The sequence below is a fragment of the Dipodomys spectabilis genome, unplaced genomic scaffold (genome assembly GCF_019054845.1).
Source record: "Dipodomys spectabilis isolate Male_0828 unplaced genomic scaffold, ASM1905484v1 ptg000147l, whole genome shotgun sequence".
NCBI lineage: Eukaryota > Metazoa > Chordata > Mammalia > Rodentia > Heteromyidae > Dipodomys > Dipodomys spectabilis.
In genome coordinates this window covers 9603798-9630380 of record NW_024870824.1, presented here as the reverse complement: position 1 = coordinate 9630380, position 26583 = coordinate 9603798, and the positions used below count along the sequence as shown (strand labels likewise).

Below are 26583 nucleotides of genomic sequence, written 5' to 3'. Positions count from 1 at the left end.
GTGATTATCATATCCAGTGTGGCAGAGACTGGGAGCAATGAATGGTGGCTGGCTCCCCAAAGGTACCAAGGTGCTTGCCTCAGGAGAAAGGGGCAGATGCAGGACAACTAAGGCCAGAAGTCACCTTGGCATTGCTGTTGATGTGATGGTAATGTAACTCCTCCCTTCCCCCTCTCCCCTCCTCCACCCCACGAGTATGTATTCATGACAGATAGTTTCCTGGGAAGGATAATTATTGGTGAAACAGGGGACTAAAGGAGCCTGAGGCTTGCCGATCCTGATGGTGGGAAGGATGCTTGTCACTGGCCCGGTCTCTGCACCACCCACCTGTCCCCAGCCCAGACCTCTGGGTGGCCTGTCTCATGTGGGTCTCCCTTCCCCTCATCTGCCCTCACTCAGTCTGTCTTCCTCCCTACTATCTTTGTGAACTCATCCTACTGGTCTTAGTCTGGTCTTCCCAGGCCTTTCTGTTGCTTCTCTCTGAATATGAATAGGCTTAACCATCAGGGTTACCTCTTACTTACTTTTTCTTTAAGAACTTTGTGATTCTCAAATTCTTCCCCAAAGTGAGGCATATATCCATGGGGAAAAGTAAGTTTTATCCTCAGCTCTCTCTGTGCTATGGTATGTAATAAATAGTAGCTGCCAAATAGGAGGGTTCAATTAATTGTCCAGTAGAAAATTTAGCTTTCTAAATAGCTTAAGGTGATGGTTAGATTACCCAAAGTCTTTAATCCTACCTTTAAAAGTAATTCAGTAACCATGGCACTGTGGTTAGGTTCCTGTGGGTGGGTACCTGGAAAATATCTCCATTGGTATCATCTTACTTATGGGGGGGGGGTGAATATGTTCAACACTTATCCTAGATCATATAGCAATTGAGTGTTGGTGTTGGGGTCTGAGTCTAGGCCTGCCTGACATTGCATTTCTTACGTCATTCATCATATGCATGCTTATCATGGCTGGGTTGGGATCCAAGCTTGCCTCTCTGAGCATCAATCACTACACATAGCTTGCCCTGCCTGCTGTCCAAACAGGGTGGCCACAGTGCCATGTTGGGAGCTCTCTTCCTAGGAAGGTAACTAGAAAATTCTCACCTCAGAGAAAACCAAACTCTTGAGCAAATGGTGCATATTTTTTTTATGCTATCTGTGTTCCCTGGTTACAAGCATGGGCCTCTCAGTGGATACAGTCCTCTGTATGATGTCAAAATCCTTGGTGCAAGCCCATCTTGCTGACTAGACTTGTTAATTTGCCTGTCTATCTGATTGGTGTCTTCAGAAGAGCAGATGCCATCTGACTTCTCTCATTTTATTCATCTTCATGACATTCTGATAGAGGGCCAGGAAGCTAGGTTTTTCTCCTTCTTTGTATTGGTGGCCTCACAGAGGCAAAAGAGACTGTTCTATCCCCAGATTACATAGAAGGTTCCAGATGAGATAGAAGCCAACTTGCTTTGCTATGAGATTATAATGGGTATATACATATATATATATATATATATATATATATATACACACACACACACACACAAATATATGTATATATACACATACATATGCATGCCTAAATAATATGCATATGTAAATACGCACACTAAGAATTGTTTAGGTAAATCTTTCAGAGAAAATCCACTGTAAGAGTTAAGAGAAGTGAAAACATAGATCTACAAAAAAAAAATCTGCACATGAATATCCATAACATATCCCAATCAGAGGCCAGCCTGGGCAAAAGTTAGTGAGCTGGGCATAGTGGTATGCACCACTTGTCCTGTCTATATGAGGAACATAAATAGGAGGATTACAGTCCAGACAAAAATATGAATCCTACTCAAAAAATCATTTAAAGCAAAAAGAACTCGGGACATGGCTCAAACAGGAGATCCCAAATCCAAACCATTATACAAAATAAAGTAAATAAATATCCCTCTGCAAACAGAATAAACAAACAACCCCTGCCCCAAACCCACTGCTACTGGAATCATTAATCTATCAACAAGTTGCTAAGGGATGTGGTACCACTCTGTCTACTCTGAGAAATTCATACCTTGTCTCAAGAGCATGGCCATAGTTTGCCAACATAATTCTAGGGGAGAGCCTATAGATGGAAACAAAAGAGGGCCCATCAATTCCTCCCCAGAGCCTAGACCAAGAAGATTCTCTTCCCATTGTCCTGAATAGACCATTTTTAAATATATGCTGTCAATTTCACCCTTCTAGGTCTTCAGAATTCCAACTTGCGCTTCAAAACCTGACTCCCATCGCAAGATGCTAAATCTCATGAACCAGTGTGTTGCTACCATGACTTTTCTCTTACTTTTCACCCTTAAAGCTCAGCAGGAATTTGAATAATAAGCTAGTGATCCAGATTGGCTCTGCTTGTTTTGCCAAATAGTGAGCTAATTTTTAAACTGGGCATGCTTAAACTGGAGTTAAATGGGATTGAGGCATCCTGAAATTAAACATGAGAAAAGTGTTTGCACATGTGTGCCCATGCATGTAACACACATTTACCTTTCTGGACTACAGGGTTACAAATCTCGCTAGATTTTTATGGGGTGTGTGTGACTCATTGCATGAGTCACTGGGCTTTCTACATATCATCGCCTACCTGGGGTCTGATCAAGTACATTCCAGTGTACCGAGGCTGAGTGGGACCAACAGCAGAGCCAGGCTGCAACAGGGAAGCCTGATTAATAATGCAGGGACCAGCAAGAGCGGTGCCACCTTTCAGCTTGAAGATCTGCAGACAGAGCAGTAGCTGTCACCAGCTCCCCATGGGCCTATAAAGCTTCAACACTTTAACAGCAGCTCTCAAGCCCATGAAGCTGATAAACCATTTTAGCTGACCATACTTGAGCCTTCCTGTCACAGACTGGGAGGTCCAGTATATAAATGCTAGCTGAAAAGAAAACTGCCAATACCAAGAAGAGTGGCCGGAAAAATGTAAAGATACATGCATTTGTGGCCTACGGGTGTCAGGTCTTGTTGAGACAGGGGGAGCTCAAAGTACTGCCACTGAGCCCACAGTATTAGCTGGAAACTTGCTGGAAACTTGTTAGACCTAATTAGATAGGTCTACCCATACCTGCTACACGAGAAAGCCAGCAACCCATCTGAACAAATCATTTAGGTGGTTCCAAACTACTGGACGTGCAACAATGAAGAAGACAGGCAAAGTTCAGTTTGCAAAGAAGACAGGCAAAGTTTCAGTGTGCATGGTGAGGGAGACAAAACAAATTAAGTACACATTTTGTGAAGATCAATTTCAGGCAGCAATAAGTTCTGTCAGGAAAGAAAGCACCAGGGGACAGTGTAGGCAGGAAGGAGGGGTTGATTTTGAACAGGTGGCCCAGGAGTCAGGGAGGAGGTGGTCTGAGCTGAAACCAAGACAAGAACAAGCCATAAATAAAAGTGTACATTCTGAGCAGATGGAACAGTGAATGCAAAGGCCCTGAGGTAGGTCAAAGGCCCTGAGGAGCAGTGTGCTTGTAGCATACTGAGGAAGAGGAGAACTTGGTGGTAAGCTGAGCTTTTGCTCTTAAAATAAAGCAATGTGATCTACCTGTTAGCAAGATTCTTCTAGAATGAACTACGGAGACTCAGAGGAGGGCAAAGAGGCCAGTCAGGAGAATGTGGTCACAATAATCCAAGCAAGAAATATTGGTGCTTGAATTGGAGCAGACCAATGTGCAAAGATTGGTTCCTCAGTGAAAAGCAAATAATGACATAGGTTGCATTGCTTAATAAACTCTCTTAAGCATACACATGTCCAGAAGTATAAAGACGTTTCCACTAATCCTCCTCTCTTAGAGAAGAAGGCTAACGAGGAGCATTTTCTACCTTTCTGTTTGTTGTGCTTTTCTATCACCAGCATAAGTATTCCTTTCATTTAAATACTAAGCGACTTAACAATGAAAATTTAGGACAAACAGGAATTGGAACAGCAATGGGCTGTCAACGTCAGAAGTGGCAGCCACCTTTGGCCTCTGCTGAGCTGTGCCCTCCCTAAAGCTTCTGGCCTGCAGGGCCCCACAAGCTGGACTGAGCTCGTAGTTATGAGTGACAGCAGAACAAGCCCCGCCTCCCTGCCAAGCCCCACTGGCCCAAGTTTCCATCCTGCAGCTCTCTTTGGGCAGCAAATGCAATTTCCGGCCAGTGTCTGCCTTACTTCCCAGTCCTCTTGGCAGCTGGTTCCCCAGGAGGCCAGGAGCCTCAGTGAGCTGCCTGATTAGGCATAAACAGAAGGAAATGCTTGGCTGGGGCAGACAGGGGCCGCAGATTTTGTTTCTCCTGTCAGCTGATTAGGGTTTGTGATGCCTGAAGGAGGTCAAATGTGATTAAGGAGAAGACTCAGTGTGCCTGCTGTGTGGTTCTCAGAACAGCACCATTTCTGTAAACAGGATGAATGAGGTGGAGGTTTTAAAGCTAATGTTGAATATCACAAGATTCAAGGTCAAGAAGCTGGGGCTTCTGTTATTTACACATTGCTTCTTTCATGTTAAAAAGTGAGATTTTTGTCACACACATGCCTGTAATCCTACTCAGGAGGTTGAAGTCTAAGGATTATGGTTAAAAGCCAGCGCAGACAAACAAATCTAAGACACCCTTATCTTCAACTGACCAGCAAAAAGCCAAAAGTGGAGGTGTGGTTCAAGTGGTAGGAAAGCAGCCTTAAGTTCAAGCCTTAGTACTAGCTCTTGTACACACACACACACACACACACACACACACACACACACACACACACACACACACACACACACAGAGTGAGTTTTGTGTGTGGTTTTTGGAGGCCTTGAGGGCAGAGTATTAAAACCACAGAAATTATGCCATCTGCTTTGTCACCTTCTAGAACATTTTTTTGTTTTTTTTTATTTTGATAGATTATATATATATATATATATTTATTTTATTTGTGAACATACTGTACAGAGGGGTTACAATTACATGGGCAAGATAATGAGTACATTTCTTATCAAGCATTGCAGCCTCCTCCTTTGTTTACCCTTCACATCCCTTCCCTGCCTCCCCCTACCCCCCCAACCTTCTAGAACTTTCTTAAGACATTTGTTTCTACTTTCTGGCACAGCTACTGCTTACATACCCTGCATGGAGTCTGTCTTTCAGGATGGGGAAGGAAAATGTCACCTCCAGCAGCAACCCCAGCATCCTGGGTTGTGGAGAGGGGCTCTGGGTGAGCCCGGGTGAGCCTCTGTGATATACACACCTACTAGAATTTTTCTTGGCCCTCAAAATCCATCATTTCCTTCCTTCTCAGATGTCCTATGCACCATGGTGGTACAGCTGTCAGAAGGCAGGAAGGAATTTAAAGTGGTCTCAACATGGCAGGAAGAAAGGATTTCTGTGGCATTAGCTGAATGGGTCCTATTACAGTGTGGGGGCTTCATGAGGGGCTTGGCTAGCTCTTTCTCTTTCCCAGAGACTCCTTCTGTGCACAGAGCTGGAGCAGGTGACTTCCCAGCAGTGATCTGAGTCCCTTCTCTAAACAACAGTACCGCCATCAGACAGCCATGTTAATTACCATGCTGTAGTACTTAATAAACTCAATGTGTATTATTTGAAAGATGAATCTAGATATTTGGCACAGAAGTTGGAATGCAGAATTTAAGGGATGTTAAAGTAAAATAGCAAAAGAAAAAGAAAGAATCTTGACATGAAGGGGAGTTAAATTTGGGGTGTGCACACCAATACTGGGACTTAATGCCAAGGACTGGTACACTCACTTGTTTTTCGTTGTTATTTGTGGGGGTTCTGGAGTTAAACTCAAGGCCTGGGTACTATCTCTAAGCTCTTTTGCTCAAGTCTAACACTCTACCACTTCAAGCCACAGCTCTACTTCTGTCTTTTTGGTACTTAATTGGGGTAAGAGTCTCACAGACTTTCCTGCCTGGGTTGGCTTTGAATTGTGATTCTCAGATCTCAGCCTCTGATAGCTAGAATTACAAGTGTGAGCCACAAGAACCTGGCCTCTCACTTGGCTTTTATACTCAAGGCTGATGTGTCACCACTTGAGCCACATTTATACTTCTGGCTTTTTGCTAGTTAACTTAAGAGTCTAGAGCTGGCTTTGAGCTACAATCCCCAGATCCTGAGCTACCAGCACCTAGATGTATTACAATAACTATCTTAATTAAAGAACTGGAATATTCCTTATTTTCCAATACTTAGACAATAACATTGCCAAACACTCAATATGCAGTAGTGCATTACAATGATTATTATATCACAATTAGTATATGCCAGTAGCTAGGATTATATTTGCTTAAAAGCCAAGTGTGTGTGTCTGTCTATGTCCACAGCTGGGAATAAAGGAGAAATGGAGTGCAATAGTAATATGCCCTTGGATTCCTGGTGCTCAGGTGCTGGTACACACGGGGACACATATGGTTGTCATGGTTCTGTGAGGATGCAGGGATATTGGGAGTTGGAGAGCCTGATTCCAGAGGAGCCCAGATCTACACTGTCAGGAATGGCTATGTTATGGTGTGGTCTGGGCAGATTAGAGAGCATCAATTTGAATAGAGAAAACCTGTTTTTAGTCACCTGGGTCTTTTTTTTTTTAATTTAATTTAATTTTATTTGTGAACATACTGTACAGAGGAGTTACAGTTACATGGGCAGGATAATGCGTACATTTCTTACCAAGCATTGCAGCCTCCTCCTTTGTTTACCCTTCACATCCCTTCCCAGCCTCCCCCCTCCCCCACTAATCCCAATCCTTCTCCTCCCCGCCCCACCCTACACCAACGTTGTAAAGCTCGTTTTGGACATGACAACTTGTACTTCTCATTGTTGCAACAGGTCCACCTGTATCCTTAAACAACTGGTTTTTCCCCATCTCCTCCACAAGTTATACTGACATCAAATATAGTGAAAGCAGGAGTTATACTGTGGGGGAGGGACATACAAAGCAACAAAGAGATAATCTTATAAATGTGTTAGAAACACATGCATGAAAGAAAAAAAACATTAAAATACACATCTAAGGGTTCATTTTCCTGACATCACATTATCTGACCTTTTCTGCTTGACTCATACATATACTAGATATTACAAATAAGGGAAACCATGGGACCTACGTTTCTTTGGGGCTGGCTTACTTCACTTAATATAATTTTTTCCAAGTTTTTCCATTTCCTAACAAATGGGGCAATGTCATTCTTTCTGATGGAGGCATAGAATTCCATTGTGTATATATACCACATTTTCTTGATCCATTCATCTACTGAGGGGCATCTGGGTTGGTTCCAGATCTTAGCTATGGTAAATAATGCTGCAATAAACATAGTTGTGCTGGTAGCTTTAGTGTGGTCTTGTTTGTAAACATTAGGGTAAATGCCCAAAAGTGGGATTGCTGGGTCATAGGGGAGCTCTATGTGAAGTCTTTTGAGGAACCTCCATACTGCTTTCCAAAGTGGTTGAACAAGTTTACATTCCCACCAACAATGAAGTAAGGTTCCTTTCTGTCCACATCCCCTCCAGCATCTGTTGTTGTTAGAGTTCTTGATTTTTGCCGTTCTAACTGGAGTGAGGTGATATCTCAATGTTGTTTTGATTTGCATTTCTTTTATGGCTAGGGATGTTGAACATTTCTTCATGTGTCTATTGGCCATCCTTCTTTCTTCTTCAGAGAAGTTTCTCTTTAAGTCTTTCACCCACTTATTTATTGGGCAGTTGTTTCCTTGAGGATTTGTTGTTGGGGGGTTTAATTTTTTGAGTTCCAAGTATATTTTAGATATGAGACCCTTGTCCGTTGTATGGCTAGTAAAGATCTTCTCCCAATCCGTGGGCTTTCTATTGATCTTGCTAGCTATGTCATTTGCCCTGCAGAAGCTCTGCAACTTTATGCAATCCCATTTGTCCAACCTTTCTTTGATTTGTTGTGTTTCTGGGTCTCTATTCAGAAAATTTCGGCCTGAGCCAAGGAGACCCTCACCTGGGTCTTTTGCTAGTAGTGCAGACTTGGGTGAACCTGGGCTTGCTTCTTTTGTTCAACAGGTCTTTTAACATCCTCAAAATGTCACAAACCAGCCTTATAATAAGAGAACATCTTGTTTCCAAAGCTGGATAACTTTCAGGTCTTATCTATCCATTGGCCAGCTGCACTATCTCTTTGTCAGAGACAAGGATGCCTCCCATACATCTTCTGATGGCCTTCATTTGAACTGCTGTGGCTTACTGAATCAAAGCAGCCAAATTCAGATCAAGTTCATTGTTGTTTCCTTGATGCATTAACTTTCTGAACTTAACATAGCAAACAAACAGCTCCTGGCTTTATCTCGTAAATGTCCATACATTTTCCACCCAAGAAATTCTATATTTCAACAAGAGATCCTTCCTCCCAACTAATGACATTGTAGTAGCCAAAGGGGCAGGTCCTGCACAGGACTGCAGGCAGTGCTAGCAAAGCCAGTTCCTTTCTATCCTCTCCTCACTGTCAGCCTGAGCCTCTTCTTTTCTTTCAACAGAGGAGGGGTGTTGTGTCTTCTAACTTTCAAAACTGCCCTTCCATGTTGTTATAAAGAGTCCTACATAAGGCATAATAATTCTTCCAGTGCATAGAAGACAAGAGGCCCTATAGAATCTTGCACACACAGGACTGTTGTTATGTTTTAAAGCAAAAGGATCAATCTCTTGAATATGTGGAAGGGCAGGCAGTTCATAAGGTTCCAGATGACAGGTTTGGGGAAGTCAGCTTTTTCTGTACCTATGTCCCTTCTGAGAGGTGCATGGTCAGAGTCAGGAGATGGCTCCGCCCTTCTAAAGATGCAAGAGTGCCCCCTAGGGGCTCTATCAGGAAATGATCAACCCTACCCTTCCTGTACCAACAACTTCCCCGTGGGAGAGATAGGAGCTTATTTCTTCCTTGGACAGGTCAGCGTCCAGCCCTCTATCTGAATCATCAGGGCAGCAGGCTGGTGACCACATACATTTACAACCCATTTGTACTTTCCAGGCTCAAGCTGCTGGGTAAGGAGGAACTCCACCAATGATAGGAAATTATTCATCATATTTCCATTATTCTCTTCAAAGACACCCCATCCTCACCCCACCTTCATTCTCCACCTTATAGCCAGAGGTATCTGTAAAGATAGCCTCCTTTCTTCCTGCTTCCATCCTGGCTAAGGTATGAAAACGACACCTAGGGCTCCCTGAAGAAATCCCCAGCCTTGATGCTAGCCCCAGCTGAGGACTCACCTGGTCCAGCAGAGACAGGCTCAAACAGTGAGTGGAATGTCAGGAATATTCTCCAGCATGCCCCTCCCCTGGCCTGGCAGCCACTGCCCTGACTGGCTTTGAAAAATGCCCTTTGAAGGGATGGGTTCTGGGAATGGCACAGACAGACAGACACCCTGCCCCATTCATGCAGACACCTACATCCTTATGGGAATGCCAGATGAGAGCACAGAAAAGGGCCCCTTTTTTTCCCTTGCAGCTTCTAAAGTCCACAGGAGCCACAACCTGCTGTTTCCCTGGCAACAAAGGCCTCAAAATAAACAGGATCCTGCTCAGACTGGCCAATAGTCCACCGGGCACAGGCATGTGCCCCTAGACAAACCACGTTAGAATAACACCAGGGGAGTTACTGCCACAGTCTGCTGTCTCTGCCTTACTCTCTGCTGGCCCAAGGCTCTGCCTTTCTGTATTGTACAGTTAGGAGCATGGACGGCCCTGGGGGCAGGGCCGTGGTGGTGGGGCATGGCACTGTGTCTAGGCAGGTCCCCTAGGCTGCTAAACAAGGCCAGAATCAGACCTAGAGCCCCGACATTCAGCTCCTTCTAACCTCCGCCTCCCTGCTCCCTCGAGCCCCCAGAGACTGCCAGCGGATCTGTGGCATGGTGCTTGGCGTCTGGCCAGCAACCTGATGTGCATGCCACGGCCCGTCCCTCTCCCCACACAGCGCTGCTGAAACGCAGAGCTTCAGAGAGCCGGCTTGGGGCTGCTGGAGAGGCAGCCTCCTCAGGGTGACAAGGATCCACACAGCGAAGGACAGCAGCTGGGTTCAGTTTCAGCCCAGAGCGAATGAGAAGCGAGGACGGCCCTGGCCTGCAAGCGCTTCAGGTGACAACCATGGGGTCTATGCTGGGGAGAAGAGCCAGAATGGAGGCCCTGTGTGCATGTGGGCACACATATGAAGCTAGTTGACCAGGAAAGGGAAAAGGGACATGGGCACCACAGGGTGTTTGAAGTAGGACATGGAACAGCTCCCCTGTGGCTGGATTGAGCCTGGTGTGGCTGGCGCTGCGGGCAGGGCTTGCTGATGGTGCAGACATGTAAAAATAGCACTTACACAGAGAGGCTGCAGAAACAATCATGGGCCATGCCACCCCGGTATCTTAACCACCCCACCGCCGGCCCCCTGGGATGGGAGGGACAGAAGTGCTCTGGGTTACTGAAGTGCTGGATGCTACTCTGGTGTTCGGTGGAAGCTGGAAGCTGTGGTTACGGAGGGTCAGGCTGGCACCATCTTGCTGTGTCACTCAGCCACCCCGGCTGCGTGGAAACGCAGCTGCACTGGAAAACCTGTCCACATAGTGGGAAGCTGAGATTTGGTCACCTCTTTGATATAAAAGTCAGGCTGGAATACCATTAGCTGGGTGTGTGCGCTCCAGGTTTCCATAGGGTTGTATTCTGATGTGCCTTGCATTTCCCTGCCCATTTGTTTGTTTGTTTGTTTGTCACAGTACTGAGGTTTGAACTTAGGGCCTTGGGCTTGCTAACAAGTGCTCTATCCCTTGAGCCATGCTTCTAATCCTCTTTGCTTTCATTACTCTTCTGAATGAGATCGCACTTTCTGCCTGGGCTAACCTGTACCAGAACCCTGTTTATGCTTCCCACATAGCTGGCATGACAGGTGCATACCACTTTCCAGGAGGCTGGGATGACAGATGTGAACCACCCCATACCTTCTGATTCTCTTTGATAATCACATCTCACCTCAGAACCCCTCCCACAGGCACTAGAGTGGCCAACCACTGAGCTCCCCACACCCACGTCACAGTACATACCAAAGGTAGGCCCAGTGCCCACACAGTAGCCTTGGAGAATTTCAGGCCTCTAGAAGCTAAGACAGGAATTTCAGGCATTTGGTCAAGTACCATTTTGTAGTGACCTCACCTCCCACCTCTGGTTCAAGAACTTCCTGTGTCTCAGCAATCTGAGCTTTCTCCAGCTGCTTTACATCCTCTCTCCCCCATTCTCTCCCTGCCTTTCTGTATTGGTGATCAACACCCTTCCTTTCCTTCTCTATAAAAAAGAATGCAGTTGGTGGTAGTATTAGCTTCCACTCAGAGGACAAGCCAGATTGTCTCCCTAATAGCTTTGAGTTTAAATGAGCCAGGCTGACTCTGACAGCCTGGGTGGGTAACTGGGGGGGGAGGGGGGATGGGATAGACTTCCTTTGGGAAGTGGTGTCCAGGAAGAGCTAGCTGCTGCTTGTCAGGGCTTTCTGTGAATAAGTGTGGATTTTGGTGGAGAATCTGATTCAAAGCCACAAACTCGCTTTGTTTTCCTTTGTGTGGGTCACTGAGAACTCCCAGGAAAGTCCCCTTTGGAGATTGTCTCCCTGAAGGCAAGAGCACCAGTTTGCTGGTGGAGGCTGCAGGGGAGACTGATTTGTATTGCTCTTGCCTTTTTTTAAATAAGAATGAATGGATATGCAAATGAAGTCCTGAACCAGAGGACGGTTAATATACAAAACTTCCCGTAAGAAAGCAATGAGGTTCCTGTCAACCCTCTCTCCCTGGCTCCAGAAAAGGGTTTAAAAGCAGGATCTGGTTAAGTGGGTTTGGGTTACAGGCTAGTGGTACCAACCATGATGCCAAAAGTTTCAGGGGTGGACATCATAAACGTCATCCCATACTACCAAGGAGATGGTGATGCCCATCCCTGCAGGCTGACACGCCTCCAGTGGGACTGGCTAGGCCATTAAGGGTGATTGATGGGTGATGGAGTTACAGAAGCAGCAGCTCCTGTCACTGCTTGGTGGGTACAGTATCCTCTCCCTTAGGCTGCTGTTGTCATAGCCATTTGCACCACAGATGGGCCCCACTTTAGGCCAAGCTAACATCTATTCGTGGCACATAGCTTGTGAGTGAATGAATATGCTCCTCAGGGAATGCATTCATTAATCAGCAAGTTTTCATCCAGCACCAATGACTGACTGGGTATCCTAATTCCCTGGCAACTGGATCCAATCAGCCAGAGAAGGGAGGGGACCTTCTGGGTGGGCAGGTAACATCGTGGATTGGGCTGAAAGAAGATAAAGGTCCTCAAGGCACAGCACAAGAACAGTCATCGGGGAAGTGATCTGACAGGAGAGAAAAGAAGGGAATAGCAATTATTACCATCCCTAAATCATGCTACTAAAGAGGAAATGTAACATGGTTACCTAAGTACGTAGATTCTGCCTGACATCTGGATCTGGACTCTGCCCTTGCTGGTTCTGTCACCTTGTGCCTCAGTTTTCTTATCTGTAAAGTGGGCTCATAGAGTACTAACCTTGTGGAAATGATCCAATGACTACCCTAGTGTAGTGCCTAGCTTACTGCAAACACTAGATGAGCCTTTGCTATTATCTACAGTCAAAGGCAAGATCTAAAGAGGCTGCTCACAAGTTCATTCATTCCAAAGACCAAAGTGACACTCTAGGAATGAGCACTAGTGCCACTTTCTGGTGCTTTTGCCTTGGCGTGGAGTTCTGTCTGGATTTGTGAACATTTGGAAGCAGGGAACTTCTGGTCTGGTCACCAGTGTTGCTCTTTCTTACTGTGTCCAGGCACTGGTCTGGGCTTTAACTGCACAATCCCCCTAAACAGTGATGCTGTTACAGGGGTGGGGACTGAGGCTTGGTGATGAGTCCTTGCCTATAGTCTGTCAGGTGGAAGAGCAGGTTTCACATCTGTGCTGTACATGAACTCTGTGCCCCTGATTGGGAGACTATAGTTCTCATGGGGGGCCTCAGACAACATGTCCTGAGAGGCAGGTGGAATGTGGTGACAGGAATTCAGCAACTGATAGATAGATAGCTAATAACTATAGGTGTTTTTTTTTTTTAAATATAGTAACTGGGGTTTATTGAACTCAGGGCTTTGTGCTTGGTAGGCAGGTGCTCTACCACTTGAGCCAAACCTCTAGTCCTTTTGGTTCTGACTATTTTTGAGATAAGGTCTTAATGCCTGCTCCAACCTAGACTGTGATCCTCCTATGAATATTTCCTGCCACAGGCATGTGTCATTTAGCCAGCTATTGATTGAGATGGAAGGCTTGTAAACTTTCCCCCCCAGGATTGGCACCCAAATCTGATCCTCCCACTCCTCCACCTCTGCAGTGGCAAGGATTACAAGAATGAGCTATTGTGTCCGGGGACAAGTGGTGATATTTGAAGACCCTAGAAAATAGGCCAGGATTTGGAAGCACTAAGGGCTAGTAAGATCCTAGCTTGTGTTATGGGCAGAATCCCAACCTTGAAGACCTACAGCCTTGGGAATGGGTTCTTTCAAACAAGACAAAAATATGGGCAATGAAGGACAAGGTGAACCTCCAGTTTCCCTGAGCCAGGCAATGGTTGGTCCCCAAGTACAGAAGAAATGAGGTCTGACAGTAGAGACATATGCATGGTGAGCACATTGGTTATCAGGACTCCTGACAACCCCTCAGGTTGAAGGTCAGTGTCACCTTGAACTAAGCCTGAGGTTAGCATGGTGTGACCCAGGTGGTAGAGACAGGAGGAATAGATGATCCAAAGTGAAGTGTCTCAGCACAGTGCAATTTACTGTATCATAAGAGACCCCACCCCTCTGAAGAGCACATGTAACATGAGCTGCAGAGATGAGGTTAAAGAGCAGCAGCTGGACTCCACCTATCCATGTGAAAAGGTGTGAGGGCCTGACTCAGGACGTGACTCATCTGCTCCTGCACAGACTGTGCTCTGGTCTACAGGTTCCAAGCTTTAATGTGAATAGAATCAACCATGGGAAAGCTTGTTTAAAAACCAGGCTCCAGGGCTGGGAAGGTGGCTCAGTGGTAGAGCGCTTGCCTCGCATGCATGAGGCCCTGGGTTCGATTCCTCAGCACCACATAAGCAGAAAAAGCTGGAAGTGTCACTGTGGCTCAAGTGATAAGCGCTAGTCTTGAGCTGAAGAGCTGAGGGACAGTGACCATGCCCAGAGTCCAGGCCTTATGACCATCAAAAAAAATAATAAATAAATAAATTAAAAAAAACAAGTTCCAGAGTGTCCTATGAGGAGTGACTCCAGGCTTCTGGATTTCCTGGGTACAGCCAGGGGATCTGGATGGCTTTAGTCCAGTCTGGCTCTCACTCTGACAGAGCTGTGTGACCTGTATCGGTGGCAGGTAGCCTTTTCTTGGTCATCACCTGCTTCTGAGCTACCCGTCTAGATGTTCATTTCATATACGAGCAACAATGCCACATTCACTGCTCACAGAGTTATTATATGCTAGGCACCATGATAAGCCATTGGTGCACCTTATTCTCTCACTAATCCTTCACAACATTAGATAGATCATGGTTAGAGACATTACAACCACATTTCACAAGTGAGGGAAAAGGTCACATTGCCTTGAACTGGGATTTGAACTCAGGACTAGAAGGGACTAGAAGGACTAACAGTATTTTCCTTCAGCCTCTTAAGCTTCATTCTTGTCTGTCTCATTCTCAGACTCCTAGGAAAGCTGTTCAGAAGATGGTATATCCTGCACTTCCCTACTTTATCTTAGGCAGTGAATTAAAGGTTGGAGAGGTGAGGGTTGAAAACAGGGTGTCACAGGTTAAATTCATATGATAAATGCACCCCTAGTCCCCAGAACCTAAGAATGTGACCTTCTTTGGAGAGAGGGTCTTTTCAGAGATAAACAAATTAAAATGAGATCATCAAGGAGGTCTTAATGATTCACAGTGACAGGTGCCCTAACATAAAGGGAGTTATTTATTATTATTATTATCATTATTACTATTATTATTCAGTCTGTGCACATTTGTAATGTGAGAGTGTTTCACCATGCACGGAGCATACTTAGAACAAATTTACCTCCTCCACCATTTTCCCACCCCTCCTTTTCCTTCTTCTCTACCAAAAGCAGCGTTAAATATATATGGCGAGAAGGGCACATGAAGATCCACAGGCCCAAGAGAGCAGCCCCAGAGTGGCTCCTTCCCTCAAGCTTCCTTGAATGAACCAACCCTGCTGACATCTTCAGTCTGCATGTCTAGCCTCCAGCCATAAGAGACAGGCTCCTGGCTTCATCCAACAAGAGGCCAGATTTTTAGGCTGCCCCACTAAGTCCTGGCTAGGTAATGCAGTTGAAGGTCAATACATTATACTAAAATTGTAGCAAATATATATATATTCTTAAACTTCTTGGGTGATTTTCTGTTAACTTAAATGGTGTTCTTGGGAGCTACGAGTATGCCTAAGGTCTAGATTACACAGAAACCATGAAGAGGGAGCTAGTAGTGCTGGTGGCTCATATCTGTAATCCCAGCTACTACAAACTCAGACCTGGGGGAATCATCGATGATAGTCACTTCAGACAGAAAAGTCCACTAAACTCCATCTAATTGCATTGATTAATAAATGAGCATAGGTGCTATTTATCAAGGCCTCTGGGACTGAAAGGGCATCAAGAGAATGTTCCTTCTTGTCCTTCTGATGAATTCCTGTCAGAATCTGACAAGGAAAGAGGGTAAGAGATGGGGACAGAGGTTGTGGGGGTGAGAAAGAATAGTCTAGAGCTGGGACCTGGGGTCCCACTGCAGGCTCACAGGCCCATAGGAGAGCATTTCCCCATCTTCTGAGAGCCTCACCCTTGTGGGCTTTGCTTCGTGGCCTTAGGGGTAATATTTCAGTCCTAGAGGAGCAAAGTACTCCTCTTCAGCTCTGGATCTCTGTGCAATCCAGGGCAGTGCAATGAAGAACAGCACCTTTCAAAGGATGTTTTTCCCCAAAAGGTGAACTCGGGCTGGGAAGGTGGCTCAGTGGTAGAGTGCTTGCCTAGCATGCATGAAGCCCTGGGTACCATTCCTCAGTGCCACATACACAGAAAAAGCTGGAAGTGGTGCTGTGGCTCAAGTGATAGAGTACTAGCCTTGAGCAAAAGAAGCTCAGGGACAGTGCCCAGACCTTGAGTTCAAGTCCCAGGAATGGCACAAAAAAAGAAAAAAAAACCCTAAGGGTGAACTCTCCATGTAGTTTGTCACACAAAACCTGTTACCAGTCAGGTGCCAGTGGCTTATGCCTCTAATCCTAGCTCCAGAGGACAGTGGTACAAAGCCAGCCCAATCTCAACCAGCAGAAAGCCAGACTGGAGGTGTGGCTTAAATGGCAGCGTGCCAACTGTGAGCAAGAAAGCCAATCAAGCAGAAGGCCCTGAATTCAAAACCCCCAACAACTGCGAACAAATGCTACTGGTTGCCAGTCTCTCCTGGCTAGTCTTGGAATATCTTTGCTGAGTACTGGAGAAGGAGAGTCCTCAGCTAGCTACCAGGAATGCTGATAGCTCCGGTTCCGACCCATCTCCCCTTGCCTTCCTGTTACTCCAGACAGCCCTATAGTGCTATAGTAGTGCCGCAAATTGCTCAAGAACAAGGGACTCTGTTGTAAGACTGTTTGGGTTTGAATTCTGGCACTCAGTGGCCATGTGACTCGAGTCACAGTTACATAACCTCTGTGTTCTGATCAGATTAATGTAATAGTGGCACCTGGGTCTTAGTACCATTGACAAGAATAATAAGTTAATGCAGGTAAAATCTCTACTATCTTTCAGAGCTATGTCAGTGTTAACTGTTTGTATCACACAGGGTTAATGTGTATTTGGAAACATAACGTATGTGAACCCCAAATGTTTTAATATTCTGTCAGTTGATAGCACATAGTATTTGCCCCACACAATATGAATTACTATTCAAACTTTGCAATAGGCTAAGGTTTTCAGAAGTCTTTATACAAATGAATTTGAACTAAAATAGAATCATGGCCACGGAGGTAACATGCTGCTGTTCCCGTTAGCCACTTTTTGTTCCAGCCCGAATTTTATCAGCACATGAATTCCTCATGTCAGGAACCTTGAACCAACTAGCCAAGAAAGCAATAGTCTTTGAAAGAGGGTTTAAGTGAGCAAGGTTTGGTGGCTCATGCCTGTAGTCCTAGCTACTCAAAAAACTAAGATCAGTAGGGTAATGGTTTGAGGCCAGCCCAGGCAGAAAACTTCTTGAGAACTTAACAGAAAAAAAAGCCACTTCCAGTGTTATGCACCTATTCAGGAAGCCTGAATAGAAGGATCATGGTTCAGGCAGGCCTAGGGCAAAAACCAAGACCCCATCTCTAAAATAGTCAAAGTAAGCCACAGTGGTAGCTTGGTAGGTAGGACTGTAATCCTACCTACTCAGGAGGCTGAGATCTGAGGATCACAATTTGAAGCCAGCCCAGGCAGTGAAGTTCATGAAACTTTTATCTCCAATTAATTAGCTACCAAAAAAGTGGAAGTGGAGTTCTGGCTCAAGTAGAGTAGAGTACTAGCCTTGAGCAAATGAAGCTCAGGGGCAGTACGCTAGCCCTGAGTTCAAGCCCCAGGACTGGCACATGAGTGCGAGCACACACACACACACATACACACACACACACACACACCAATAGTCAAACCAAAAGGGCTAAGGGAATAGCTCAAGTGATAGAGTGCATGCCTACAAAGCACGAGACCCAGCATTTAAAATCCCAGTACCACAAAAAAAAAATGTTTTTAATGATTAAAACCTTATGTCTTGCCGGACACTGGTGGTTCACGCCTGTAATCCTAGCTACTCAGGAGGCTGAGATCTGAGGATCACAGTTCAAAGCCAGCAGGGGTAGGAAAGTCGGTGAGACTCTTATCTCCAATAAACCACTAGAAAACTGGAAGTGGTGCTGTGGCTCAAGCAGTAGAGTGCTCACCTTGAGCTGAAGAGCGCGACAGTGCCCAAGCCCAGAGTTCAAGCCCTACCACTGACAAAAACAAACAAACAAAACAAACTTATGCCTCGACCAGACAGACACTTGTTGACCTTAGATATTCTTAACAAATGCTTTAAGAATACCCATCTTTTATTTCTTTTGCTCAGTACACACAAAAACTTTGGGATGGGACTGGAAATATGGCTTAGTGGTAGATTGTTTGCCTAGCAAGCATGAAACCCTGGGTTCAATTCCTCAGTACCACATATACAGAAAAAGCCAGAAGGGGTGCTATGGCTCAAGTGGTAGAGCGTTAGCCTTGAGCAAAAGAAGCTCAGGGACAGTGCCCAGGCCCTGAGTGCAGGCCCCAGGACTGGCAAAAATAAAACAAAAAACATAAGAAAAAACTTTGGGACTCCGACCTGGCCAGGAAGTGTGTGGTCTTTCGTTCATGGATTTCCTAAAGTTGTGCTCAATATCCCTGGGAACAGGGCTTTGGGCTTTGATCATTTGGAGACTGACTGCAGGGGTTCAAGAACTGCCTCACAGGTGACAAGCTACACCGCCATTTTGCACATCAGCTGCCTGATACCCTTGGGTAAGGAACTTGTCCTTGTCATCTTCCTTTTCCTTGTGTTGGGGGATGTGTGTAGGTGCAGTTAAGTTAGAAGTGATGCATAAAAGCTCAGATCATAGCTGATTCTCTTCCTACTTCCCTTCCTGTCCTTTCCACCATGGCCTCCTAATTGTCTCACCACCATGGGTGTGGAAACACCCAGTGGTGGTGGGTGTCTGCAGGGGCTGTGACTATTTCCTTGCACGAGGTGACCATGAGCACATCACTTGGCTCCTGAAGCAGCACAGAGCGGTGCATTCTGGGAAGGGGCCCAGCTTGTGGTCTGGAGGAGGGGTTGCTGGCAGCCTTTGCACTGGGCTTCATAGCTGGCGGCTCTCCTGGGACTTCAGACTGCTCACGAAGGCCTGAAGATTGATCTAGAAAGGAGGTGGACCCCTTCCAGTTCCACTCTGACCCTTCCTAATGCCTGCCTCCTCCCACAGAGGCCTGAGGGCTTAACACACAGCTGCTTTGGGGTGGATCCAGATGTACACAGTGCATGATGGGGGGGGGGGGATGTTTCCAAGGCAACGGTCCAATTGTTTCTAGTGACCCATTGGCCTGACCCTCCCCGCCTTGACATCCCAGAGCCAAGCCAAGCCTTTGGAAGTCATCTTTACCTTGGGAAGCTGGCTGGAGCCCTGTATGGTGGGAGGTTGGGATCCCACGCTGGATGGGCCCTGTGGGAGGTCAGGGGAAGGGTGGGCCAAATACAGCTTCATCTACAGCTTCATCGCCTCTGTTACCTCCAGGCCTTCCCTGCTCTTCTCCTTGCCAGAAGTCAAAAGAGATCTGTGGAGGTCCTTGTTCTAGGAATTGCCTAGGAAAAAAAAAGTCTCTCACCACAGCTGGCCCTAGAATAGATGCATAACCTATACTGGTTGCTTTTTAAGTCTTTTTGCCAGGTGTGGTGATGTACACCTGTAATCTCAATCACCGAGAGGCTGAAGCAGGAAGAGGTCAAGTTGAAAGCCAGCGTGGGTAGTAGTGCATGCCTGTAATCTTAGCACTTCAAGTTCAGGGGCAGCCTGGGCTACCTAGTAAACCCTGTTTCAGGGGGACAAGAAGCAGATTTCCATAGGGTGCAATGAGAGACTAAGTTCCGGTGAGTAATGGGGACTGTATGTGGGTCGAATGGTGGTCTGCACACACTCAGTATTTTCCTGGAGTCCAGATCCTTGTCGCCAGGCCAGACACACATCCTGTAGGCCGCCCAGGCCGGCTCATGTTTTTCATTATCTCTCCCCATCCTCATGAAAGGCTTCTCACCCCACCCAGGAGTTATTTTTAACCTGCACCGTAATGCTAGGGCTGCACCGGACACACTTGGCCTCAGCCCGCAGGCACTGGGCCCGGGAAGGGTCACCTTTCACAGGATGGTCTCCCCCTCTCCCTGCCTCCTCTCCTCTAGCATATATGAAGGATCTCCCCCACGAGGGGCCTGGGACACAGCAGTGCAGTGCTGGTCCCACACTTTACCTTCTAATGAGATAGAGTAAGGTTGACAGAGCGAAAAAACCAAGTGAGCCAACGAAGAAGGAAGTGAAATGCACAGGGATTGGGGCAAGATTCATGCTGCAAAGAGAGCAGACAAGGCCTGGCACCAAGTTACGATAAATGCCAGGGACAGGGGAAACTTGAACGTGGAGACCAGGAAGGGCATGAAATGCAAGAAGCAGGTGCAGACTCTCCCTCAGAGAACAAAAAGCATATGACAAGGCCCTGAGGTAGACCAAGAGCCTGGTATATTCTAGAAGGCCAAAAGCCCAGGAGACCAAGGAGTAATGGGGAAATGAAGATGCCAACATGCCCAGGGGAGGCAATACCCACAGGGCAGGCAACAACCCCGGGAGCAGAGCCCTGGAGCCACACGTTTATTTTGGCTTTATCCTGAGCACAATAAGACACAGGGCAAGCTGGAAGTAGGAGTTGGCATGTGATAATGGCATTTTAAGCCATCAAGGCATTTTAAGCTGGCTCTGGAGAGAAGGACTTACTCCAAACAAGGGGCAGGAGGGAAGGTGGGCCCATGGGTTAGGAGATGCACATGGGCAGAGTAGAGGTGCTGGTGGCTGGGGCTCTGGGAACTGTCCCAACTAAAACTAGGCTGGAGCATCCAGGAATTCACCTGCCACTGAACATTGTTCTCCCAATGAATACACAGATCTATGTCCCCTAATTTTAAGGCAGAATACAAGCCAAGGTCCCAAGTGGCAGGGCTGATCAGTAAAATCTACAGAGTTGAGATATATCTTGTTCCCTACAAATTTGTATTTATTTGCTTGTTTTCTTTTTTCTTTTTGTGCCGGTACTGGGGCTTAAACTCAGGCCTAGGAGCTGTCTCTTAGCATTTTTGATCAAAGCTGGTTCTCTACCATTTGAGCCACAACTGTACTTCTGGCTTTTTGTGTAGATCAGAATCTCTCAGTCTTACTTTAGTTTTGAACTGTGATCCTCAGATCTTAGCCTTCCAAGTATCTAGGATTACAGGCATGTGCAACCAGAACCTGGCTTATTTGCTTTCTAAACAATTAAGTAACTCTTTGTTCAATGTTTGCCTTCTTTGATTTTTTGAGATGCCTAAATACTCTCCCTCTCTCTGTCTCTCTGTCTCTGAGCACACACACTCTCTCAGCACACTCTCTCAGTGCATGCTCTCTCTCTCATATACCTTTACATTTTTTGCCTAGGAGATGAGGCCACTTGGATGAGTCTACTATTCTTAAGGGACTTTTTGGTCAACCACAAAATTCATTACTGCAGTAGAACTTGCTCTGACTGAATGAGCTCACTCATCTGCCAGACTCCAAGGTAACAGTGTGTGCCTAGCAGTGGCCCGGGCTCCCAGGAGAAGCACAGCTATGCTGCTGCTCTTTAGAGACAGGCAGATAGATCATGAAACAGAAAGACCAGAAAGATCCCACTGAGAGCCCCAGTACATGCTGGGAGTTGTGCTCTTTGGGTACTTCATTTGTGCCAACTTATGTAGTCCTCCAAAAGGTTAAGGAAGCTGCTGCCAGTCTTTGTTAATAATGAGGTTTGAACTCAGGGATTTGCCCTTGCTAGGTAGGCTTTGCCTCTGGCCAATTTCTGTTGTTGTTGTTGTGGCTCTTTTTGAAATAGGGTCTTCATCTTGCCTATGCACATGCCTCATAGCTGGACTGATAGGCATATACAATCATGCCTAGAATTTTTCCATTGAGATGGAGTCTAGGAGACTTTTCTGTGTAGGCTGGCCTGGAACCACTATCCTCCCAATCTCAGCCTCCAATGTAGTTTAGAATGACTGGCACACACCACTGCCTTTAGCTATGTGTTGAGAAATGATCCCACAAACTTTACTATCCTGGGCTGGCCTTGAACTGAGATCTTCTTGCTTTCAGCCTCCCAGGTATTAGCCATCTGGACCTGACTGGTTTTCCTCCTATTCTTCACTGATGATGGAGCTCAGGCTGGGAGAGCAGTGACAAGAGGTCATGTGGTAGAAGTGGTGGTGCTGGGTTTGGAGGCTGGCCGAAATCCTTACTACATGCAAAAGCTCCACTGCTGTCTGGCTCCGTTGCTACTGCGTGGGTTTTTGTTGTTGTTTTATTTGTTTCTGTGGTGCTATGGATTGAACCAAGGGCCTTACGCTAGTCAGGCTACATTCCCCTCCTTGCTGCACAGAAAAGACCAAAGGAAATGATCCCGAATATTAGCAGAGCAGGAGTGTGGGTAAATGTGTTGTCTTTTTCATTTGTAGCTCTTTCTACAATTGTTTTCAAAACACAGTGCCTGGTATATGAGAAATACTTGAAATCTAATGAAATTGATGACTTCATGAGTATATATATAACTGAAAACACTTTTTACAATAATTAAATTAGTAGACCTCATGATAGAACGATAAAATAAAAATTTAAGCATTTGTGTTTGTGTGTATGCCAGTCCTGGGGCTTAAGCTCAAGCCCTTGGAGACTGTCCCTGATTTTTTGTGCTCAAAGCTAGTGCTCTACCACTCTGAGCCAGTTACACTTCCAGCTCTTTGGGTAGTTAATTGAAGATCAGAGTCTCACAGACTTTCCCACCTGGGCTGGCTTTGAACTGTGATCCTCAGATCTCAGACCCCTAAGTAGGTAGGTGTGAGTCACTAGTGCCTGGCAATTTAAGAAATTTTAAGAAAATAAAATTTTACCCATCATCCAGTAGCAATCATTGTTAAAATATTGGTTAATATTGACTTAGACCTTTCCAGTTGTTTCCCTATGTTTCTGCCTATCTCTCTTTATCTACCCATCTATCAATCTGCACACCTATAATGTACATGTGTCTGCGCATAACAAAAATAATATTATATTATACTATACTATATAATTTGAGGGCTTGAACTTGGGGCCTCATGCTTGCTAGGCAAGTGCTCTACCACTTGAATCATACCTCTGGCACATTTTGCTTCCATTATTTTTCAGATAGAAACTCCATTTTTTTTTTTTTTTGGCCAGGCTAGCCTAAACTGTGATCCTCCTACTTACCTCTCTCTCACAGATGGGAATACACGTGTAAAGCACCATGCCCAGCCTTGCATTTACAGGCTTTAAACATACTTTTACACTTATCAATATATTGATAGCATTCCCAATTCCACTTAATATTCTTCTAAAGTAGAACTTCTAGGGGTGGCAGCACAGAATCCCTTAGTGCTGGATATACAGTTTATGGTTATCATTATGGATTAAAAAAATACGTATGCATAAGCGCCACCTTAGTATGTTTGAGTTGCTGTAACGAAGTACTATAGACTGGGTAACTTATAAAGGACAGAAAATTACTTCTTCCACTTCTAGAAGATCAAGGAGCCAGAATGAAGATTTAGTGGCTGCTGAGGGAGGGGCCTGTTCCCTGGAAGGAGCACCACCTAGTGGAAGGGTTGAAGGATCTCTCTGGGACCTCCTTTGTTTTTTTTTTTTTTTTTTTTTTTTAAATTTTATTTTATTTTATTTGAGAACATACTGTACAGAGGGGTTACAATTACATGGGCAGGATAATGCATACATTTCTTACCAAGCATTGCAGCCTCCTCCTTTGTTTACCCTTCACCTCCCTTCCCAGCCTCCCCCCTCCCTCCCACCCAATCATACCCCCCCTCCCCCCCCACCGACATTGTAAAGCTGGTTTTGACATGACTTTTTGTACTTCTCATTGTTGCAACAGGTCCACCTGAATCCTTAAACGACTTGTTTGTCCCCATCTCCTCCACATGTTATACTGACATCAAATATAGTGAAAGCGGGGGTTACACTGTGGGGGAGGGACATACAAAGCAACAAAGAAATAATCTTATAAATGCGTTAGAAACACATGCATGAAAGAAACAAAAACATTAAAATACATATTTGAGGTTTCGTTTTCCTAACATCACATTATCTGACTTTTTCCGCTTGACTAATACCTATACTAGATATTGCAAATAAGGGAAACCATGGGACCTATGTTTCTTTGGGCCTGGCTTACTTCACTTAATATAATTTTTTCCAAGTTTTTCCATTTCCTAACAAATGGGGAAATGTCATTCTTTCTGATGGAGGCATAGAATTCCATTGTGTATATATACCACATCTTCTTGATCCATTCATCTACTGAGGGGCATCTGGGTTGGTTCCATGTCTTAGCTATGGTAAATAATGCTGCAATAAACATAGTTGTGCTGGTAGCTTTAGTGTGGCCTTGTTTGTGATCATTTGGGTAAATGCCCAAAAGTGGGATTGCTGGGTCATTGGGAAGCTCTATGTGGAGTCTTTTGAGGAACCTCCATACTGCTTTCCAAAGTGGTTGAACAAGTTTACATTCCCACCAACAATGAAGTAAGGTTCCTTTCTGTCCACATCCCCTCCAGCATCTGTTGTTGTTAGAGTTCTTGATTTTTGCTGTTCTAACTGGAGTGAGGTGATATCTCAATGTTGTTTTGATTTGCATTTCTTTTATGGCTAGGGATGTTGAACATTTCTTCATGTGTCTATTGGCCATCCTTCTTTCTTCTTCAGAGAAGCTTCTCTTTAAGTCTTTCGCCCACTTACTTATTGGGCAGTTGTTTCTTTGAGGATTTGTTGTTGGGTGGTTAGAACACTGCTGGAGGAATATCAATACCAAATTTCAAACTCTACTATAAAGCCATAGTAATCAAAACAGCTTGGTATTGGCATAAGAACAGACCTCAGGACCAATGGAATAGAATTGAAAACCCAGAAATGAACCTACAGACCTATAGCCATCTAATCTTCGATAAGGGAGCTAAAACAATAGAATGGAAGACAGACAGCCTCTTCAGTAAATGGTGCTGGCAAAACTGGTTAACTACATGTAGAAAACTAAAGCTAGATCCTTATATATCACCCTGCACCAGAATCAACTCCAAATGGATCAAAGACCTTGAACTCAAAGCAGACACTCTGAAAACATTACAGGATGGAATAGGAGAAACCCTGGGTCTCCTTGGCTCAGGCCGAAATTTTCTGAATAGAGACCCAGAAACACAACAAATCAAAAAAAGGCTGGACAAATGGGATTGTATAAGATTGCAGAGCTTCTGCAGGGCAAATGACATAGCTAGCAAGATCAATAGAAAGCCCACGGACTGGGAGAAGATCTTTACTAGCCATACAACGGACAAGGGTCTCATATCTAAAATATACTGGGACCTCCTTTGTAAGGCCAGTCATCTCCCGTATGAGGATCCACCCTCATGATCTAATCACTCCCTAGAGCCCCCCTCTGGGGAGGCTGAAAGAATATGAATTTGGGAGTAGAGCTACAAACAGACGGCAGCAGCTACATTACTAATAATAAAGAAAAAATATATATGTACTCAGATACATAAGGGAAATCACACTTCGTTTTAGGGCCTGCTGGACATGGCAAATGGCGTGTTTCTTGTCTCTGTCCTTAAGAATCCCTGAAAGCTGAGGAGATGTCGCTGAAGTCCTTCCCACTGTGCAGGGCTGGGCATGGCTCACCTCCCAGCTATGCTCTTGGTGTCATTCTGCCACAGAGGGGCTTGGTTAGGAAAGAATTTCAGTTGTGACTACAATGTGGGTCTTGAAGTTAGACAACTGGGTGTCAATCCTTGTTCTGCCTCTTCCCAGCTGCATGACCACAGGCAAGTTTGTTTCTCTGAGCCTCAGTTTCCCCATGTAATGACACCCCTGAAGCAGGGTATAATGAAGAAAGTTGAGGCAACTCCCCTGGGCATTCTACCTCGTGGGGAACAATGTTTCAGGAAGTGTTTATTATTATCATTATAATGAAGATGAAAGAAGCTTTTTATCAGTCCTTTGAAAAATACCTACTCTGCAAGATCCAAGGAAAAATGAACTTAAACATCACTCAGAGTTCCCTCTGCCTATGTTACTTTTTTTTTCTGCTGCTGTTTTTGAAGAGTGGGCGTGTCAAGGTCTAAAATAGAGAAGACAATCTTTCTTTTCCTTTCTTACCAAGAACCAGGTTTGTTGGATTAAAGATAGGTTTAGACAATCCTGCTGGTCACAGCTGCCCAAGGAATGCAGCCTTCTTTTCCACCCAGCCAGCTGTGTTTTATAACTGTCTATCCTAAAATACAAACAAAGCAAGAAAAAAAAGAAGAAAGGAAGGAAAAGAACAAAGCAGGACCGTCTAGTCTTAAAGCTCTCGCTTTATTGAACAATACACAAGATGTCTAAGCTCTGTCAACCAGCCATGAGAAGAGCTGTCCTGACTCCTATATGTCCAGTTTGTTACTGTAGAGCCACTATGGCTGCACAGTGCTGATTGGCCAGCGCTGGGGATCAGCCACGAGGAGACATTTGCCTTACAAACCAGTGTGCTGGTAAGGGAAGAAACTGTAAACTCAATTCATCTCAACTGTATTGGAACCCGCAGGGAGGATCAGCGATGATAGATGATTAAATGAACAGATGAGTGTTGAAAAAACTTTTTCCTTCAGACTTAGCACGTTTGGAATGTGTATGGTCCTGATGGAACCATG

At 45.3% G+C, this 26583-nt stretch overlaps 1 protein-coding gene across 3 annotated transcripts in view; it reads left to right on the top strand.

The window, feature by feature from the left end:
- The window catches only part of Fgf1 (fibroblast growth factor 1), a 112744-nt gene that overhangs the window by 1299 nt on the left and 84862 nt on the right, over positions 1-26583 (top strand). For 2 of the 3 annotated variants that reach the window (XR_006149301.1, XM_042692169.1), the window contains exon 1: positions 9805-10085. The exons of the other annotated variant lie outside the window; for it this stretch is intronic. The gene's annotated coding sequence lies outside the window, so the exon portion shown is untranslated. Of the gene's footprint in view, positions 1-9804; positions 10086-26583 lie in introns of those variants that run through there. 3 annotated transcript variants of the gene reach the window in all.